The 7,468-nt window shown below is 38.0% G+C and overlaps 1 protein-coding gene across 2 annotated transcripts in view; it reads left to right on the top strand.

The window, feature by feature from the left end:
- The window catches only part of LOC138170670 (adhesion G-protein coupled receptor D1-like), a 476,753-nt gene that overhangs the window by 269,833 nt on the left and 199,452 nt on the right, over positions 1 to 7,468 (top strand). The gene's annotated exons all lie outside the window — the stretch shown is intronic.

Raw genomic sequence — 7,468 nt, forward strand, 5'->3', positions numbered from 1 at the left:
CTCCCCTCCTCCCCCCGGGGCCATTTTTTTGCTCTTCTTTACACCCCCAGCATTTAGCGCTGTGCCTGGGACATAGAAGGTGCTTAATAAATGCTTACTGACTGACTGTACCATGCATCCTGGGATAGGAGCTTCTATAGAAGGTGCTAATAATCAAACTTTCATTCAGGCTATTTTCCTGGACAATGATTGAATCAGTCAGCATTTTTTAACTATTTACTTCTAGACATTCTAAGCATTTGGGAAAAAAACCCAACCAAACAACAAACAAACAAGCAGACACTCCCCTTCCCCCCAACAATCTATGCTCTTAAAGAGCTTACATTCTAATGGGGAGGAGGGAAAAGGAACACACAACCTATGCTATATATAGGTGTACATAGGGTGTCCCCAAGAATCTTAATTTAGTTTTAAGCTTTAATAAATTCAGGCAGATAAATGCTAAAAATTTACAACAAATGTCCTTTAAAAGTTTATTTTCCCCATTTCCCCCATTTATTTACGTTTGTAAATTTTGAATAACACATTTTCAATTTTCTTTTGCTTTTTTGAATGGCACGTCCTCAGATTGGCTGTTTAATGGAGGAGGTCTTTGTACTTGCCACCTTGGATACCTGATCTATCTTCATTAGATTTTTTCTTGTTGAGGGTCATATCAAAACTGTCATATCTGCCTCAAAAGCTTCATTTTGTGAGTGATCTTAAGACTGGGATTACATATGCATTTTTTTCAGTCACTGAGCAGCAGCTGACGAAAGGTTTCGCGAAGTTCAAAAATTGACTGGAACAATGAAGTATAGAAAAAATGGCTATTATTTTGAATCTGAATAAGAAATACTCAGTATTTTAAAATTTTAAGTAATCAGTCTTCCAAACATTATTTTTGGTATGTTTGTAGTATTTACACTTCAGAAGTTATTAAAGCTTGAAACTGCACTAAAAAATTTGGGATACTTTAAAACACATTCAGAGTAGATAGATGGTAATCTTGGGGGCAGCTAGGGGGCACAGTGTCAGGAAGATCCAAGTTCAAATTTGACCTTAGACGTGGACTAGCTGTGTGACTCTGGGCAAGTCACTTAGCCCTGTTTGCCTCAGTTTCCTCATCTGTAAAATGAGCTGTAGAAGGAAACAGCAAATTGCTCCAGTACCTCTGCCAAGAAAACACCAAATGGGCTCATGAAGAGTTGGACATGACTGAACAACACCAACCACAAACACCACCATGAGAACAATCACAGCGACAACAGATCTTAGAGGGGAAGACATGACCCCAGCAGCCACAGGGACAGGGAAAGAACTCTAGCAGAAGGTGACATACTTGAGATGAATCTAGAAATTCTAAGGGAATTCTAAGAGGCAGAGATGAGGAGGTGGATCCTTTGTCTCCAACAGCCATCAGTCAATAAGTCAATAATTTTCTCATTGAGTTCCATCCTCAGTGAGTCCTTGAAGTTCTTCAATTACGTCAATGACCTCTGAAGTCCCCTCCATCTCAGGGATTGTGAGAATTTTGAGAAATAGGACAAGAGGAATTGTTACAAGAGGCTGCTGGGAAACAAAATTTTTTTTAAAGATAGAAAAGACCAGGGAACGTCAAGTGCTTATTGCCTCCTTTGTCTCCTTTACCTTCTCACCAAGTTAGTCATCAAATCCTTCTTCATAATGTCTTTCACATCAATTCTTTCCTTTCCATTCCCAGAAAAATCATCCAGTCACCAGTTATAGACCATTCATCACCTCACAGACCATTGTATCAGCATCCTCACTGGTCTCTGTGGCTGGTGTTAACCTCCCTCCCCTAACACTCCTTCTACCCTCTTCCTACACACTCTCTCTCTGCTGTACTTTATAAAACACACTTTTATTCTGTTTCTTTCCTGGCAAAGAGCCCATGACAGCTCCCCAATGCTCATAGCATCAAGTCCTATAACTTTAAAGTCTCTGCAAGGGTATTACCCCAAACCTGGCTTAGCTAACTTGGTCTTTCCTATGCTTCCATTAGATTTGGAGTTTAGGATTGGGCTTGTCTTTTCTTTGCCTTCCCAGAGCTTATCACAGTTCTCGGCACATAGTAGGCACTTAATAAATATTTGTTGGCTGATTTGCCAGCTGTTTCCCTTTCCCAGATAACTATTTATTTGACCGACTTCTCCTACACAGGTGGTGGAAACCTGGGGTCTCAAGGCTTCATGTGACTGACCTTCAAGGTCTTTGGTGAGGTTTTTTGACTGAGTCCAAGTTTTACAAAACAAATGCTTATTTTTAAAGGAGATTGGGGTTACATGGAATGGGGTCACGAAAAGTCTGGCATGAATGAAACAAGTGAACAGCATCTGCAAAACTTAGTTGTGTACATAATAGGTGTTTAATAATTGTTCTTAATAGCAATCATGCACACAAATGCTTAAAATATTGTGCATATAATTGCATAATAATTATTAAATTGTATACATAGTAATTGTCCATGTAGTAATCGCTTAATAATTGTTTAATTGAATTCAGGAGGTGATGTGGTAGAGTGGAAAATGTACCTCGTCTGGAATTAGAGCCCCTTCTTTCTACCTCCTACAGCTTACAACTTGTACGTCCTCAAGCAAGTTACTTTTCTTTAGGACTCAGTCTCCTAATCTGTAAAATGGACTACATGATTTCTAAGATCTCTTTCAGTTCTAAGTCTGTGTTTCTGTGAATTCATAGTTTTCATCACTGACTGAGAGTCAAAGGGATCCTCTATTCTGTACAACACCAGCCTCTGAAACAGATGCCGCCCATCTTCAGGATGAGCATAATGACCGCATTCCCCTTTAGTGACACTAAATTTCATGCGATGAAATTCCAGTTTTTGGTAGCTGGGGGGTGGAGGGAAGGACTCCTTTGATTACTTGCATATTTTAATAATCTGAGAGTATATCTTCCTGGAACTAGTGAAATGCAGGCCAATGTAGTCTATGTGGACAGTTTCCAACAAAGACAGTTGTTGCAATTTTCAATTTTCAAAAGATTCCTCCAATATGGATTTCCATTCAATGGAACCTTAGTCCAGTTCAGTTGTTCCACAAGGAGTTGTTAAGGACTGCTATGTGCCACACACTGGGCAAGCAGGGATGAAAACAAGACTGTCCCTGACTTTGATGGGGTTACATTCAATGAACATGCAAAAAAACAGTATAGTAAATACAAAATGGAGGATGTCTCAGAAACCTTAGTGCAGTTTTAAACAATAATAGTTTAGAACTGCCCTAAGGCTTTTGGAATACCCTCTATATAAAAAATAAAGAGTAATTGCTGGTAAGGAGTAGAACACTAACAGCTAAAGGGAAGGCCTCTTGTAGAAGGAGCCACTTAAATCATGTTAGTAATAATATTTTGGCTTGGAATCAGAGGTCCTAATCTTATTGGGTTGATAAAAAACATAAATCACACCTGTAGGGGTGGATGGTATTATGGACCACATTTGAAAATAGAGAATTTCCTAATTATCCACTACATAACAGAAATAAATTAATTTGTCACATTTTCTGGAATTGGTTTTAGATATTGTCTGGTTTGACCAACTCCCTTATTTTAGAGGAGGAAACTGATGACCAGGGGAGTTAAATGATTAGCCCAAGGTCACAGAACTAGTTAGTGGCAAAACTGGGATTTGAATCTAGATCTTTTGATCACAAGGTCATAGCATTTTCCTTTATGACAACGATTTTTTCTATGCTCTAGACCTGTCATTTCATTGGCATGATGAACTCTCAGGAAAGAAAGTCCCACTATTAATGAAGATGGGTCGCCTCCTCCTTCCAAAATAAAATGAATATGGATACTTGTTCTCCAATTTATAAAGTTTTGGAGAATTATATGATGTCACTGAGAGGTTAAGAGGCTTGCCTCAGTTCATATAACCTAGAATCCAGGTCCATTCCTGCCTGGAGAGGGGTTCAATTATGAAGGACTTTGAATGCCATGAGATGTTTTCATATTTGACCTCAGACCTATACTAGTTGGGTGACTCTGTGCAAGTCACTATTTGCCTCAGTTTCCTCATTTATCAAATAAACTGGAGAAGGAAATGGCAAACCACTCCAGTATTTCTGCCAAGAAAATCCCAAATAGGGTCTTGAAGAGTCAGACACGACAGAACAACAACAATTCATGACTGGGAACCATTGGAATTTGTCTCATTTAAATTTAATAATCTTAAGTTATGAGTTGTCATATATAAAGTGAATTAAGAAAATAATACATCAAAGAGATTATTGATCTAGGAATTACTAAAATTATTGATAATTTGTTTATAGATTCACAAAATTACTATACTCAATAGACACAAGCAGTTTATTTTACAATGATCTTCAACATGAGTCAATAGTTCTTTGCTTTCCACATCGAGTTGAGTGCTACAGAGGGGAACCATCTTGGTAGGAGACAGCCCTCTTCAAATAGCTCTCCTTCTGGTATTATTACTGGAGTCAGCTTCAGACTGATTTGCTCTCCTCTGACTCTGCTATAATATGCTGAACCCAACCTGGTCTATCTGCCAAAATCAGAGCATTTATTATGAAAACCTGTGCTTTGAAATGGCTGTAATTGCGGTTCAAAGTCATTAGGCTAACCCATCATTGAACAGCCTCTAAATTGTTCCTTTCCAGCTTCATCACTCAGATCCAAGAAGCCTATTGAGACTCACCTAGGAGTACAATAGCACCCGTCACCTGCTTCTGCTTTTGCTATGTTGTCCCAGGGACATTCTTATCTTAAGACTGGCTACAATGTGCTCCATTCATTGTACACTAATGATCATATCTTTATGATGTGGGATCATATCTTTATCAGTTAGTCATCAGAATGAACAGATTTCTAGCTGCTTAAATTTATAGCTGACATTACAATTCAAATGGAATATTCAGCAAGGAACAACTGAAGCCAATTAGTTTATTTAAGTTAGCAAAAATGATTTCTCTGAGGTATGCGCTGCCTCCTCCCCTATGCCTTAGGATTATAAAGATCCTTCTTCTTAGCTAATTTGTTTATTCAAAAAACCACATTAATTTATTTTCAAAAGCTTTAGTTTCCCTTTTCCCTCCCTCACACTACAGCTATTTCCTCTTAATTATGCCTTCCCCTATTGAAACTTCCTTTGTCATCCAGAAAGAAAGAAAAAAAGCACATTTAAGCAGAATCTATTGATGGGTCTAACACTTTATGTTGATGGTAAGCAACACTTTATGTCTATAGGCCCCATCACTAGACTGAGAGAAGGAAGGTGATTTCTTTTATCAGGAATCTGATACCCAGATTGGCAATGACAATTCATTGGCATTTGCCAGTCTTTTAGTGTTGTTATTGCTTCCATAATTGCCACTGTGTGTGTGTGTGTGCACACACACACACACACACACACACACTCTTGGTTTGGCTTTCCTGGCTGTGCCTCACTTTTCACACTCTCCACATTTACTCAATTGAATTTTCAATAAGCATTTATTAAGTATCCCTAGCTGAAAGACTCTTTGTGATACTGGACAAACCATTTATCCTCCCAATGCCCAAGGCAACTCTTTAAGACTGTAAATGGCTGAGCTGGTGCAGATTTGTATTGGTAGAGGAAGTGTCCTAATTGCATGTTCTCTATACCAATGAAATTCCCATCCATGTGTTAGAAGTTGCTAGGACTTAGGAGCAAAAAGAGAAAGAGAAGACAGTCCCTGCCATGAAGGAGGGCATTTTCTTTTTTTTTTTAATTAAATCATTTATTTTTAGTTTTCAACACTCACTTCCATAAGTTTTAAATTTTCTCCTCCTCCCTTCCCTCTTTCTCCCCAAGATCGTTTGCAATCTGATATGGGCTCTGCACATGTACACCTATGAAACACATTTTTGCATTAGTCATGTTTCATAGAAGAATTTTCGTGAGTGAGAAAAACCATGAGAAAGAGAAAAAAATAAAAATCAAATCAAAACAAAAAAGAAAATAGTCTGCTTCATTCTCCATTCTGACTCCATAGTTCTTTCTCTGGATGTGACTGGCATTTTCCATCATGTGTCCTTTAGAATTGTTTTAGGTCCTTACATTGCTGAGAAGGGCTAAGTTTATCAAAATCAGTCCTCATATACTGTGGCTGTTACTGTGTACAATATTGTCCTGCTTCTGCTCACTTCACTTAGCATCAGTTCATATAAGTCTTTCCAGGTTTCTCTGAAGTCTGCCTGTTTATCATTTCTTACAGCACAATAGTATTCTATTACATTCGTATACCACAACTTGTTTATCCATTCCCTAATTGATGGACATCCTCAAGATTTCCAGTCCTTGGCCACCACAAAAAGAGCTACTATAAATATTTTTGTATGTGTGGGTACTTTTTCCATTTTTATGATCTCTTTGGGAAACAGACCTAGAAGTGGTATTGCTGGGTCAAAGGCTATGCACATTTTTATAGCCCTTTGAGCATAGTTCCAAATTGCTCTCCAGAATGGTTGCATCAGCTCACAGCCCTACCAACAATGCATTAGTGTTCTAACTTTCCCACATCTTCTCCAACATTGATCATTTTTCTGTTTTGCCATGTTAGCCAATCTGATAGGTGTGATGTGGTATCTCAGAGTTGTTTGGATTTGCATTTCTCTGATCAATAGTGATTTAGAGCATATTTTCATATAATGACAGCTTTAATTTCTTCCTCTGAAAACTGCCTGTTCATATCCTTTGACCATTTATCAATTAGGGAATGACTTGTATTCTTGTAAATTTGACTCAGTTCTCAATATATTTTAGAAATAAGGCTTCTGTCAGAGACACTGGTTGTAAAAATTCCCAGTTTTCTTCTTCCCTCCTAGACTTGGTTGCATTGGCTTTGTTTGTACAAAAACTTTTCAATTTAATGTAATAAAAATTATCCATTTTGCATTTCATAATGTTCTCTATCCCTCGATTGGTCATAAAGTCCTCCATTCTCCATAAATCTGACAGATGAACTATTTTTTGCTCCCTTACTTTGGTTACAATATCAGCCTTATACCTAGATCATGTACCCATTTCGACTTTATTCTGGTATATAGTGTCAGATGTTCGTCTATGCCCAATTTCTGCCATACTATTTTCCAAATTTCCCAGCAGTTTTTGTCAGTGAGTTCTTATCCCAGAAGCTGGTGTCTTTGGGTTTACCAAACAGTAAATTGCTATAATCATTGACTACTGTGTCTTGTATACCTAACCTATTCCACTGATATGCCTCTGTATTTCTTTTTTCTTTTTGTTATGTTTTTTACCCCTCTATTTCTTAGCCAGTATCAAGGGGAGAAGGGTATTTTCTACTGGGGGATGCAGCATCTGTGCAGATAAAGAAATTCACAATATATGTACAGTAATTTCAGGGGTGATAATGATAGCCCTAACAACCCAAGTCTTTTCTTTCTCCCTCCCTCCTTTCCTTCCTTCCTTCCTTCCTTCCTTCCTTCCTTCCTTCCTTCCTTC

The sequence above is a fragment of the Petaurus breviceps genome, unplaced genomic scaffold, assembly GCF_028583685.1.
Source record: "Petaurus breviceps papuanus isolate PSGF00001 unplaced genomic scaffold, PetGlider_PUasm1.0 100, whole genome shotgun sequence".
NCBI classification, from domain to species: Eukaryota; Metazoa; Chordata; class Mammalia; order Diprotodontia; family Petauridae; genus Petaurus; species Petaurus breviceps.